Source organism: Macaca mulatta, chromosome 15 (assembly GCF_049350105.2).
Source record: "Macaca mulatta isolate MMU2019108-1 chromosome 15, T2T-MMU8v2.0, whole genome shotgun sequence".
NCBI classification, from domain to species: Eukaryota; Metazoa; Chordata; class Mammalia; order Primates; family Cercopithecidae; genus Macaca; species Macaca mulatta.
The window spans coordinates 52,067,317-52,082,695 of record NC_133420.1 but is presented as its reverse complement, the minus strand read 5'-3'; positions in this window follow the sequence as shown (position 1 = coordinate 52,082,695).

Sequence of the window (15,379 nt, the reverse complement as noted above, 5' to 3'; positions counted from 1 at the left end):
CATCTATAAAATGGGATTGTAGTAGGACCCATCTCAGGATTGTGTAAAATGAGAGATCTGCACTAACCTAATGGTGCTCTGCTGGGAGACCCTTATTGCTGAAAGAGTCTCCAGAAGAGATGATGGAGACAAACTTGGGATTCAACTCCAGGTCTGACCATCCTAAGATAATTAATTACAAAAGTAGAATTTTGTTGTGAAAGAGTTGTAAACTACTCCTGGGAAAGAAAAAATGTGAAAACCATTTTTTGCCCATTTATTTAACTTTATTCAGTCATTCATACCTCCATTCAATCCCTTCCTAAGAGCTACGTCTAATAAAGGAAGGCAACAATTTTGGTTTTCTATAGTGCTGTAGAAAAAGAATCTATTTGATATTTTTTTCTTTATATGATTTTCTTTTCTAATTTATTAAAGTAAAATGGTATCTTAATTTTTTAAAGTTGGATATTGCTTGACTAATATAAAGTTATTGCAATGATCACTATGAAGACATAGCAAAATAAAATTTATATTTTAGTAATTGATTCAGAAAACATTTACTGAGATACCATTCTATAAATGTGGCCCCATTAGAAGCAGTTTACATAAAACAGATACATAAACAGTCAAGTAATATATAAATATTATCATAGAAATGAATATAGGGATGAGAAAACTCAGGGAAAATATTCCTGAAGAGAGTTATGGCTGAGCACTTTTTATGGCCAAAGTATGGTTTGCCAAGGCCAGTGGAAAGAGGAAGTCAGCTTGCAATAAGGCATGAAGCTTGAGAGATCAATATTGTGTTCAGAAAAGTGTCAGTGTTTGGGCCATAGAGAAAAACATGAGAAACAGAGAAGTAAGAAATGAAATCATAAAGTTGCAGAGTTAGGGTTTTAAACTGAAGGTCATGAGAAGTTATTTAAAGTATTAAGGAAACCACATGAACTAATATCCAATTTTTAAAACTCCATGTAACAAAAGTTTGGAGAAAGAAGTGAGAAGAGATGGTTGAGTTATGGAATCCATAAGGTAATTGATGCAGTTCTTGCAAGAAAGAGGAAAGGTCTCCAGTATCATATGTTAAATATAAACTTATATTTTCTTCTCTTACATAATGGAAAACAAATAGCCCATTTTTGATGAGCTCATTCTTTAGCTATGTTATTGCTGTTAATCTACTCTGTAAAGGAAGGAGGGACAGGGGTTTAAAGAGTATTTCTTAGCAATTAAGCACTATGACAATTGCTCTTACATGTTAATAACATTGTGAAATAGGCATTGTTTCTAACCATTTTCAGCTGAAAAGTCCCTGAACCACATTGGTTGTGAATATTTGTCCTTTTGTGTGAAGATATTCTCAAAGTGAAACCACTGAGTTCAGAACTTTGGAATGTCATTAGAACAGCAACAATTCTGCTCATTATTGTTCTTATTCCCTGCCTCCACACCTCAAACCATTCATCTGTGTTATTCATCATACATATCAGCTCTCCCATTTGGGGGACACATGGTAGAATTGCACTCTCTTGCTCCTTTTTGCTTGGGTAGAACCACAGGACTAGTTCTAGCCAATGGGTTTGAGTGGAAGTCATAATTCATGTTACTTCAGAACTGGATCATTTACTTGCCACTGAGAGATACTCCACAGCTCTCTTCTCAGTCACATTGCCCTGTTATCCTGAGTTGTGAGGAGGATAATGACACTAGAGCAAAGCTCTAAGCTGATCCACAGTGGACATGTTGTATGAGTGAGTATTAACCCTTGGTTCTTAATTTAGAGTTTCTCAGTCTCAATCCAGCTAATCACATTGAGGGCTAGATAATTTTTTCTTAGGGGATTGATGTGGTTTGATTCTGTGACCCCACCCAAATCTCAGCTTGAATTGTAATCCTCACGTGCTACAGGAGGGACCCATAATCCCCATGTGAGGTGGGATGGAAGTAGTTGGAATATGGGGGCAATTTCACCCATGCGGTTCTCGTGATAATGAGTGAATTCTCATGAGATCTGATGGTTCTATAAATGGCAGTTTTTCCTGCGCTGTCATTCTCTCTTGCCTGCTGCCATATAAATGTGCCTGCTTCCCCTTCCACCATGATTGTAAGTTTCCTGAGGCCTTCCCAGCCATTGGAGATACGAGTCAATTACACCTCTTTTCTTTATAAATTACCCTGTCTCAGGGAAGTTCTTTATAGCAGTGTGAAAACAGACGAATACAGGGGTGGAGTGACATGAAAGAGCTCTTTTGTGTATAGGATGTTGGGCAGTAACCTTGGCAGTTTCTCATTTGTCAGTAGCACCTACTTCCCCAGTTGTGACAACCAAAACTGCCTTCAGACATTGCCAAATGAGGCCATGGGGAAAATAGCTCCTAGTTGAAAACCACTGTTTTGAGTCACCAAGATTTTTGTTCATTTCAGTGGTATAACCTGGCTAGGACTGGCACATACTCCAATTCCTTGCTTTTATCTTTTGCTCCCTCTTTTGTAAGGTTAATTCTTCATATACACTTTTGATCTGTGAGACATTATGTTTTATATCTTAACAATTTTTGACTTTTTGTGCATTTAAAGCTATCATTCAGTTCAAATGCTATTAAAATTTGTCCTTTCATGATCTCTTCTCAACCTAGACAAAATAGTTTCTCATAATAAAAGTGTCTCTTGGCAACAGTTGTCATTAAAACAAGTTAGGATTTTTTAAAAATTGCATCCCAGTTTAGTTTATTAACAATCTTCAGGCTGCTACCACAAACTGGTTTGTTTTGGTTTACTTGAGGACACAAACAAGATAAATCAGGAAAGTTCTTGTTTTTGACAAATTTGCAAACAAATTGGGCAAGGAGTGAGTATTCTTATGAAAATGTAAATCATAATACACTCTATGTATTCTTTTACCATATATGTAGTGTTTAAGTGGTACCTGAGGAATAATAAGTACTCAGTAGATGTTAGCCATTGTTATTATAAACACTATTATGTTTATTGTATTTTAAAATCATGTTGAAATTCATGTTTTATTTCCCTGTTTCCTGTACTACACAGTAAAACTCTTCCAAAACAAAGACCATATCCTACTTGACCTTGAATTCCCAATGTCTGGCTCTCTGGTACAAGGGAAATATATTGAATGAATGAATATAATTTAAAGTCAAAGTGGAAGTGATAAGAGATTTAACTTGGATTTAGGAGAAGAGGGCAAGCTTTGGATTAAAGTATTCTAGGAATACTTCATGAAGTTGCTCTTTTAAGCCGAGATTGAAGAATTTAGGTAAAAACTCTTTGTACTTAGAAAGTCATAATTTCCATAGTAGGTTATTTTGTCTGTTTATTTTTAGGAATAAATAGTATCAGTAATACAGTGTGAGTTAAATTGAAACTTTGGGTTCAAGACCTGCATGGGAGTCTTTGCTCTAACACTTACAATCATGCAGGAAAACACACTCTTTCAGACCCTTGACTCCTCCATCTGCAAAAGAGTAATTATTAATCATATCTATTTTGTATATGTCACAGAAGTGTTATAAGGATCCCCGTGATGTATATAAAAACACTGATAAAATGACATTAACATGAAGTGTATGACTGAGACTGGTTTACAGATATCAATGAAGAATACCTGGAGACTAAACAAAGGTCTTGCTGAGCATCTGGAACTAGGTCTGCAGAGAGCTGTGGAAATGACTTATGTTTCATACCTGGGCAACTAAAAGTGAGATGACAAAGTAATAGATGCATTGGTTTAGCAGTAACAGGAAACCCAGGTCCCCACCTTTGTAGCAGTTAGGAGTACTTGGGATTAGACAACAGGACTGTGTCCACGCAAAATCCAACCCTAGCCTTTCAGTCATCAAGAGGCATAGAAGGTGTGGTGTTCTACTGTCCTGTTATGATTTTCTTCCTACTGGAGGTCATCCTGACTACAGGTAGGTTCCATGCCAATTTCTTACCGTATTTGAGGCTAAGATAAAATGATTTGAGGGAACCTCACAAATGGATTATTGAAAAGGAAGAAATTATACAATGAGAAAAGGAAGAATGAGAAGGGATTGGAGATGAATACCAAAAAGTTGACAAAAAGACACTTGAACCTGAGGCAGAAAAAAATGAGATAGAGTCATAATCCCTGTAGCTATTAAATATATAGGAGGATTTTTCCCCACAAAAATCAAGTCTTTTACAAAGTCTTTGTTTAGTCTCCAGTCATACTCCCTAGAAAATGACAAAAGTTTACAAGTATGCAAGAGAATTTCTAGAGAAGAGGCGGATTTGGGTGGTTTGTAATATCCTGTGGCTTCCTCTGGACCTGATATGGCCAATCAACAGGCTGTGGTTAGAGGCAAAACCCTGCCTGAGACGCTCCTTAAACCCAGTGACCACTTTTCTCTCCAGCTGCTTCGCGTGATGGCAAATGGCATACTTAAATGGTGACAGGCTTGATCTCTATCTCAAAACATTTGACATACTCACACCGAAGATGGAAAAAACTGTTTTTGATGGCTTCAGAGGAAAGAGGTTTTAGCTCATTATACAAATATCTTTCCGAATATGGAGGTGCTCTGAAAGTTGAATGAGATGCCTGATGGAACGATGTTTCTCCTGTTACTGTAAGTGCTTAAAAAGAAGGTTAGATAAATGCCCTCTTGGGTGGATTGCTGTGGGCAGGAGCTTTCCAATTCAACATTTCTATCACTTTAGTCCTATCTTCCACCCAGCATAGGAATTTTCTCCTTAGCATCCTTGGAAAATGAGTATATATTTGTTAAGTGTACGTATTACTAGCTGCTGCTTGATCTTATAGAGGCTACAAATTACTGATTTATAGAAAAACTTTCTTGGAAAAGGTATAGTGAATGATTTCCAGAGTGCAGGTGGAAGAACCTCATTCAACCAATAAATTAGTAGGAAGAATATCCCTCAGCTTGAGAATGTACTGAGAAAGATTCAAGTTCTAGTACTTACTGTTTCTGTTTTATCTTCTATTAAAGATACATAAATTATTGTCTACTGGTTATGTTAATGTTTAGAACTTTGTAATTTGAAAAGTATTTTCATATTTTAAACATTTTATTTAGACTTCAGAAAAACTTCACTATTATCCCATTTCACAAGGGAAGACAATCAGAAAACAATAGATACTAAAACTTGAATTTTCCTCTTTGTGCTGAGACTATGTTAAAGATTTTGCATGCTTTACTTCTAGATCCTATAATACCTATAAAAAGTGGTTATCATTTTCATTTTATTCCAGGAAGCTCAGAGTAGTAACGTAGACCAATGTGTGAAGCAGCAGGTCCCATAAATTGGGCCACCACTAGTAGGACAAAAGTTCAAATATTCCGATAAAAAAATACAAGAAACAAAAGTTTAGGGTTCATCAACACTCAGTAAAACATGAGGATGACATGAGGATGACATGGTGTCTAGTCTCAAGGAGCTCATGATCTAGAGGGACCTGGGTCACATGTCTGCTTTTTGGCCTAGGGACCTCAGCAACCAGCCCAGAACTTCATCTAATGTATTTAATGTAATCTTGACAGTAACCTTGCAAGAAAGGTATGTAGAGATTGAAGACTTGCCAAAAGCCACACAGTTACTGGATAGCAAAGCCTGAACTTGTAGTAATTCTACTGAAATGTAAAGTTTCATATTTTTCCAAAGTCTCTAAACTTAGCTGAAAATTCAGCTCAATAAATTTCTTATTCTCATACTTAATTGACTCTGTCTACAAAAGCTGCTTCCATCTTTTCCAATGTCACTCAAAAGCTCAGATTTCAACAAATAAACAAACTCCCACTTAAAAAAAAGATTTATAGCCATTGCCCACATTCCATCTCAGAATTTATCTTCCTTTACTCACCCTGGACTTCTGTCCCTTCTCCTTCTTTCAAAAGAGGCCATGTGTCTTCATCGTAAGGTGAACTTCTCTACTGGGTTTGACTCAGACGAGTATAATGGAGAGAACACTTGTGGAATTAGGACCACTGCCCAGGAGTCCAGGCTCTACTGCTGGTTTCTGATAATATAGGGTCACTTTCCCATGCAGGGCAATTTTGTTTGTGTTGTTTTTTTTTCCTTTTTAGAGAGAATTCACTATATCTGATTTAATTATAATAACACCCTTGAGTTAGGTGCTATTGTTATATGGAATATATTGTTTTGTGTATCATATATGAAACTGAAACTTTGAGAGATTAAGAAATTTAGCTAGTATGCACACAGAGAGTAAATGATAGAGTCACAGTTTATCCCCAAATCTGTCAGAACCTATTGAATGCTCTAATCTGTGGCTTCCCTTCCCCAAAATCCTTTTCTATAAATTGAAAGAGTTGGTTCAATCAACTTTATTTTATTTCTAGTGATGTTTCTTTAAAAAAAAAAAGATATGAGGGACCCAAAATATATAAGGAGAAAAGGCAGTGTTTAGAGTATTTCTGAGTTCAAAAATGTACTTATTTTATAGATTTACATATATATTTATTTAATGTATACCTATTATAAAGTCAGCCAAAATATTTCAAAATTATATTAACATATAATTTTGATTTATAGAACAACTTTCTTGGAAAAGGTATAGGGAATGATTTCCAGAGTGCAGATGGAAGAACCTCATTCAACCAATAAATTAGCAGGAAGAATATCCCTCAGCTCGAGAATGTACTGAGAAAGATTCAAGTTACATATAACTTGAATCTGATTTCAAAATTAACATATAATTTTGAAATCAGGGGTTATGAGGGATAATTAGTGTCTGAATCCTGATTCAGATAGAGAAGTTATTTACAAAAGATAAGTTTTTCGGTGGTTAAACTTATTCTTCCATTAACAATTAGTCAAGATAAAAAGAAATAATAAAATCTTTTCTCAAGGTGAACTCACCAACATCAAATAGCTACTCACTTTGTGTTATTTGGTAAGTGTTTCATTTGGGGAGCAGTAATAAACTGGCTTCTACAGAATTGGTTGAAATGTCTTTGGAAGGAAATGCTTTTTAAATATATTTGATAACAATATAAGATTTCTCAGTTATTTTATTTAAAAAAACTCAAATGCCTTAGCACCTCTGTCTGTCATATTTCAAGGCTGTAAAAATCTACTTTGTTTTCCATTCAGTAGAAATTTCAAGTTTCAGTTTCCTTCCTGACACCTTATTTGCAATTATAAGCAGGAAAACACCAGGATTCTGAGAAGCTGTTGTATTTTTGCTAGCTACTTAATAAATGGAGTTCCTTCACTGATACACACATTTTTTTCTTCCTTAAAATCTTTGAAATATTTATACTAGCACTTTGCCTTTAGTTCATCATAAAACCTATCTGTAAAGAAGGCTATTCTGGAACATACTGCCAATGTAATTACCAGCAACTCTGAACTGCAGTTTTAAGGTTACATGTTAATATAACTGATTATTTATATGATCCGATCCACCACTGTTTAGAAAGATGCTTGCATGTTTGTAGGAAGTTAACACCTAGTGTTTGGCTATACAATGCCATCAAACAGTCATTAGACTACTTGGACACATTGGATAGTAGCTTTAAAGTAAGCCATTACATCCATGCTTTTCCCAGACATTACTTTCACATCAATTACTCTTTGGCCAGTTTAAGGTAAAATGTCTGCTTTATTTTCATCTGCATGAACCCAGTATAGAAAAATAAGAATCATACTGAAAGTCACACTATTAGTAGTAAAGCCCACCAAAGTTCACAAAGTGACTGCTTTTACTAATCCTTTCTGTATTTTGGATATTAAAAGTTTCACTCTCATGTAGACACATCAACAGAAAATGGGACCAAGCGAATTTCAGTACTTCACAAAACAGAATTCGAAAACTATAAAATCAGATAATTTCCAAGTTTCTTTCCAGTCCCAACTCTCTGTTTATGGCTATTTTACTGTGATCGTATTACTTTCTCCTTTTTCTCTGAAGTTTCTAATTCTCTTTGCTCATTTATTTTTAGTCTTCTCCACTGCCTTCTTTCTATCAGAGAATATGCACATTTGAAACGTGGCAAGTCCTACTGAGGAACTTAATATTTAACTTTAATTTAAATGGAAATAGCCACATGTGGCTAGTGTCTACCATGTTAGACAGTGGAGATATAGAATAATACATGCTTTTATAAATTATTAATATAAAACAATCAATGGAAGAATAAATTCAAAAGGCCAGTAAACATCTGATCACTCAGATATCAGTTTTCCCTTTGCAATTGACAAAAAACAAGATTGGCAATATAGTTAAGGTGGGAGAAAACGGATTCTCTCATACTCTCTTGGTGGGAGGGTAATAATAGGATCTTCAGAGTCACTCTGGAAGTATTTATCACCATTTTAACTGTCCATATTCTTTTCTCTAAAATTCCAATTCTGGGTATCCAGCTTACAGAAGTACTGGCATAAAGATGAACAAGAAAGTTCATTGCAACACCATTTGTGTTATTGGAAAAAAGTTGAAAATTCTTAAATGTGAGACCACATGAGCAAGACGTTGGACAACTCCAAGGGACATTCTTCACCCTGCAATCTGTACGGGTGGCAACTTTTATGTGATACACTCTGAAAACCCTGATATCTCTAACAATGTCAGAAAAGTTAAATGAGTTATAGTACATCTCTTCTACACTATAGAATATTAGATAGTAAAAATAATGGAGTAGAGTTATATGTACTTGTGTGGACATATGCAACCTAGACTGTACCAAAGAATATCACTTGTAGATTGTGCAATAAAATACCACTTATATTTAACAAAACAATGACATTCAAAACAACAAAACAAAACAAAATTATATATGAGAAAATGTAGGATAAAGTTTAAGAGTATGGGCTGTGGAACCAAACTAAGATGGAACTGTATCTCTGAAACTCACTAACTATATTTCCTTGGAAAAATTGCAAAGCCAATCTATGCATTAATCTCTTCATCTACAAAATGGGCATAACAATAGTGCCTACTTCATGAAGTTATAATGAAGATCAAATAAGTTAACATATAAAAAAAACCATTAGAAGAGGGTATGGCACATAATGAACAGTACTAATATTACTATTACTATTGGCATTATTATTACACATATTTGTGTGTACTTGCATAGGAACATAAATGTAGATAGAAATATCCAAAAGAATATACACCAAATTGCTAACATTTCCTTCGTCACAAAAAGTTCTACTTGATGGTACTCTTCTAGATATTAATCTTTTATTTTGTACTTTACATGTATTTCTTCAAGACTGTTGCTTGCCTTTTAAGATGGTTGGTGTCTTTTGTAATGCAAATATTTTTAATTTTGTGTAGCCTAATATGTTAATTTTTTTATTGGCCTCGTTGTTGGCCTGACTTGCTTTGAATAGTTGCCTAAGTAAAAATTTGGAAAAATGAAATGATCAGGTTACGCTGAGAATTTAATTCTGAGTGTTATCATTTGGCTGCAGCTCAGAGACCAATGCCCCATTTAACTGGGGCCTCTGTTCCATAGCTGTCATGACTCCCTTTGCTACCTATCACCACTCGTATGCTGTTGGTATTTTAGCCATGATTGCCTATTTGTTTTCCTTATAGGAGAGAGCTACTTCTTGGTCCTGTGTCTCTATCAAAACTGAAAATGTCAAAGATCAACCAAAAAAAAAAAAAAACGCATTTGTGGTTTGTCTCACATCAAGCCTGCTTCTCTCATTTATATTTCTGTTTACCTCTTTAGATATCTGAATTTGTGATTGATCTGGGTGTCTATTCCTATGCCCAGTTTAAAAATTATTATGACATTCTATAATATGTTCTGTATTTTGTAATAACGTAAATATTGTTTATCTGTTTTTTAACCATATTAGTTAAACAATATTTAACTAATGTAAATATTATCTGTTAAATATTGTTTATCTGTTTTTCCAACTCACTTAAAAGCCATGTCTTGAGGTCCTATTTAAAGAATAATAGCAACTAGTAAACTAGTAAGTAATAGCAACTAGTAAATATGGCAACTAGTAAACTGTTGCCATATTCTTGCAATAGTCTTGTGAATAGATTGGGAACCTAGATCATAGACAGGTTAAACAATTTGGCCAAAGTGACATTGCTAATAGTGATAGAGTCAGAATTTGAATCCTGCTACTGATATCCCAGAGCACGACACAAACTCTGGAGCAAGTAATTAATTTTTAAGGAAAAAAAGTAAGGAAGAGGAAAAATTTTAAGTAAAGTGATTTTTCTAGGTTTGATAATTACTGTTTTTCTGTATCTTCATCACTTTTCTAGAGTTTCAAATTTATTAGTTGAAATTGTTGAGTGTAGTCTCTTATGACATTTACTAGCTTTCAGTATCTATTTTCATGTCTCCTGTATTGTTCATAAGACTGTTCATGGAAATCTGTTTTTCCCCCTCTGATAATACTGGCCAAAAATCTGTCTACTTTATCAGTCTTTAAAAAGAACACATTAAAAATTCTTATCAGTGTGATCTATTTTTTAAAATAGATTTTATTATTTTATCCTTTAAAAATCTTCAATAATTCCCAGGTCACATTTCTTTTGCATTATTTTGTTTCTCCTTTAAGATTCTTGAGTGAAGGTCTGACTCATTTATTTTCAGTCTACGTTTTTTGTTATACAGAGTTCTATGGCTTTGCACTTCCTTTTGTGTACCCCTTTGGCTTCTGTCCACTTGTTTTATTATGAAAGGCTCTCCTTTTTATTATTTCTGAATTATTTTCACATTAAATTTTGATTACTTCTTTAACCTAGCATTCTATCAAAATGTATGCTTAAATTTCCAAATAGACAGATTATTTATTCTTCTTTGTTTTTGGATTGTCACAGAGAAAATGCCACGAGTTTACCCAACCCCATTTCAGGTCTCTTCTTTTCTGGGCAGGTGGAAGCTTGTACTCTGCAACACTTGAAGTTAGACAAGAACACAAGACTAATTGTGGCCAATAAAGTGTGAGCAGAAGACATGTACAAGCTGAGTCAGTGAAAAGCCCTACTTCATTGCACAGGTCTTTGTTCTTCTTCCCTCTTGAGGGGTGAAGGCTAAGTCCTTTGTCAGGATAGCTGAATCACAGAGTGAAAGAATGTTTATTGGTGAGGAGAAATAAACCAGAGGCATACCTAGAATGGATTTTGCAAGAAAAATACATCCTAAATTGTACATAGTAGCAACACAGTCAAACCAAAAATGTTCGGTAGAGGGGAAATCCAACAAACTCTTCAGTACCATGAATGTAATGAGGTAGCTGTACTTGTGTTCTTAGTCCTCTATATGCAAATGTAGTATCATCCATTCAGTCATTCATTTACATTTCCCAATCCCCTGTTCTTTACGAGATTTTGTGATGAGCTCTTTGGAATCCCTCTATGAACAAGAACCCACCATGGAAGAAAGTGGCAGAATTTTCTAAAATTTCTGAGTAAGAATGAATAAGGGTGACCCAAAGCCGGTGCTCTTTCCAGCATCTATGGCCTTTGATTCCTCAAATGGCTGCATCACCCATCTTTCTCACTTCCCCCATGATCATGGTTCATTATTGAATTTTTCTGATTTTGATTATTTTTCTAATTATCTCATGTTTTGGGGGTTTTATTTTTAGCCCAACTGCTGCCTCTGATTTGAGCATTTTTTTGCACATGCTATTGTTTACAGACACATTTTGGCTGAGACCTCATCTGATGAGCCATTTGTTAGTTCTGATTGAGTAGGTCACTTGTGGGCTCAATTAACCACTTGCCCTTCATCTGATGGTGCAAGTGGCCGATTGCACCTGCAATTAGCTAATTAAGGGTTTGGTCATTTCCATAGGCAATTTTGCCTTTATCTAATTGTGGGACTGCACAAGCTTCCTTTCATCATTTGAGCATATACCAGCCCGTATGGGCAGAGGAGGATGACTTTTGATGAAGGTAAAGTAGTAAAAAGAAAATGTAAAAATTTTATGCTCTAACGCAGTTGTCCAAATTAGATTAAATATACAGATTAAAAGTCTTGAATTTTTAAATGTCTCTATGTAGATAGTTCTAAAATATTTTGCATAATGGGTATCTATCTAAATAAACATTTAGAATTCCTGAATTGATTTGTGTGTGTGTGTGTGTGTGTGTGTGTGTGTCCATGCTCATGTTGGGGGATTATGCATGTGAACTCATTCCAAGAATTTGTAATCCTGGTCTGAAAGAGCTGAAGGTACAACAGAACATAAATCATTCTCTCTTACAGAGAAATCATAGGGTAAAAGAAGGCTGTAAGCTCGAGAGGAGAGGAGGGAATCCATCACTCCTAGCCTTTTGATAAATGCTTTACAAATAGCACTTAGTGGGCTGAATATTTCATACAAGAACCAGGGAGCAGACTGGAAGGTACATTTTTTTTTAACTTAATGCCAGGACAAAAGAACTGCAAACATCTCAGAACCCCTCTTCTGCCTGTAATATAAGCTGAAACCAGTCGAGTTCTTCTCATCTAGAAAGTAACCAGTTCGTAGACGACAATCAGAGAAAGCAGTGATTGTCCAGAGTTTTCATTGTGTATAATCTTTTGGAATCACAGCCACACAGCCAATTTCTATGGCCCATCTGTCAGGACATTGAAATTGCTTTATTATACAGAACCCGCTCACAGATTCTGTGGATTCAGTAAGGAATATTTACCGAGTGTCATCTGAGATCTCAGAGGTTCCATAAAACACTTAATTAACATACAAAATCCACTTCAGCTAAGCCTATACCTACTTTCTGAATATCAGTTACTGATTTGATTACTCCTGAGGCTTGGGTTGGCATGGGGAAAAATTGCAGAAGCTACTAGAGAACAAGCTAGAGGCAAAGCAAGGTGGGCAGCCTCTGACAGCTGCTATTTTCTCCCTCGGGCGTAAGAGCTGGTGACATAGCCCCACCACAGAAACATAGAAAAAAGGTCTGCAGAGCTGCTTTTGTTTGTTTCTTCATCTTTCTGTTTTGTTTGTAATACGCAGGAGTGCTGTCTTGCATTGAAAATTAATTGTTTGTGTTTTATCTGACTTGTTTTTCTTGTTTACCACTTATAAGCTGTGTTATCTTCTGCAATTTACCTAACCTCTCTGGGCCTCAGTTCCTTTTCTTTTTTAAAGAAGATAAGGATCTCTCTCAGGGAGTTACTATGAATATATGAGATAATTTAAGATTAGGTGGAATTTCTCCAGCATTGTTGCCTGTGGTTGGCAGACTAGCCCCTTAAGGTCGAGGAGTATTGCTCATGAATAGTGCTCAGAATGTAACAGAAATATTTTGCACAGATGGGATGCCGGAAATATCATTGTTGATTTACTGGGTAGAAATTGATGAGGTTACATCCGCAATAGCAATTGTGGTTCTATAGCTTTGGGCCTCTTGTGTACACATGACCTCATCTCCATGTAATGAATTTTCAAGGGTTTATGGCCGTCTTCGGGGTGTCTCCTTCCTGGCACCATTATTACTATTCTGTCTCCAGCAGGGCATTTGTTGAGTGCCACTAACAACAGGCAAACAATTCCTGAAAGCAAACAGGTCCTGAGGCTTCAGAGACATTCTGAGGAAAAGCAGAGAAGAAAGTCCCTCTCTCTGCTTAAGGGCACATTCCATCACAGGGGTCCTGTTGCAGGGCTGAGCCTTATGATGACAATCATTGGGTGTCTCCTTTTGCCTCCTCATTCCAGAGGACTGGATATGATTAATCCCACAGGGCCTATGCTTAGAGAAAAATCCAGCAGCCACCACACCTATCTTAGAATGATAGTGCTGTCTCCACTGGCCTGGCTTCCTCTTCCCTGAGTTTGCTCCCAGGAAACTCCTCATGCTCTTATGCAAAAAGGCATCTGGCAGACATGTCGCAGACATGTCCCATACTTGTCAGACATCTCCAGACATGTCTGAATCCCTGCTTAGGCTCATGCTGAGACCCCAGTTATACACATAAAGCTTCTATAGCATTTGATGCAGAGTAGAAATTTTTAAGGGTAGATCTCTTTCCTTGTTCTGGAAACAAATCATACATTGGGACTGTGGGTTGTTTCTCAGATTTTCATTTTATTTTTTTCTTTAGATATAAGTGAATTTCCAAATTAAAGTGTTTCCAATCACAATGAAGGAATCAGAAGGTCTCAATAACTCTAAATACTAGTTCTACAGAGGAATGGAATAGACTTCAACTTTAAGGTGTACTGTTTCAAAACCTGTCTTCTTTAAATCAAAATTTGTCCTTAAGAGTTCCCCTAATGTCATTTTATGTATCGAACAAGTTGCCTTCCGAGAAACCTTACTCTTTCAGTCAATTTAGGCTAAGTTTGGCTGAGGTAACAGATGATCCCCAGTCTCAGGGGTTTACAACAATAAAAGTTTGTTTATCACTAGCTTACACGTCCATCATGGGTTGGCTATGGTTCCATGTCCTTTTCACAGCAAGACTCAGGATGGAGCAGCCCTTCTCTGGAGCATACCAAAGAAGAATTGGATCCATCCTATAGTTGACCAGAAGGCACCTAGTGTTTTTAAGAGGAGAATAACATTACTAAGTTGAAATGATCATTCTGATGCTAGGGTGGAAGGAACATGAATTGCAAAGGAAGAAATTGGTAGCAGGGGAACCAATTAGAAGGTATGTACCAAGTGTTATGAACAGGATATGTAATAATGGTATTATCGAATATTGTTTCCAGCATGATACATCCAGTAGGCCATGGAGAGGACATAGCTTGCATCCTTACTTCCAGACTGTCTATTAACAAAAAATAAAGGCAGGCCAGATTAGTGATCAGTTGCCGTAGAGACAGGCTAACTCCTGGAATGCGCAGTGAATGCAGGGCACAACACAAAAAGCCCAACAAAGACTTCTGGCTTGTGTAAAATGACCCGCCACTCCAGAAATACCTTTGGGTTCTTGGAGAGAGGAATTGTTGCCAGCCTGGAGGCTGCAGCGGGAGTTCGGCATCTTAGCAAATGAATTTTTGTCTTCTTGCACCTGTCGGTGCCCCAGTAATGTCCTGCTAATCTCTCAGTCTCATTTGTCCCAGGGCTTGCTTTCCATCGGATGGAACAACTGGCAGCTCAGGCAATTACGGTGGAGAGGCACCCTCTTCGAAATATATACAGGGCTTTATTTTCAGGAAGCTTGCCTGGGTTAGTTCTTGAAATTGTATTTTCGGCTTTGCTAGGCATCCCTCTGAGGTTACCATTTGTAGATACATCCGTTGAAATTTTAAGAGCAAGTCTATGACTTAGGAGGAGGGAGTGGAGGGGTCTTAGGTATTTAAATGGGCTCTTTGTAATCTCTCTCTCTCTGTGGTTCACTGAGCAAACTAGCCTTGTAGCACGGCATTGATCATTCTCCCCACAGCCTCATGAAGAAGAATGAGCAAGCTGTGAGAGATTTATCTCCAGGCT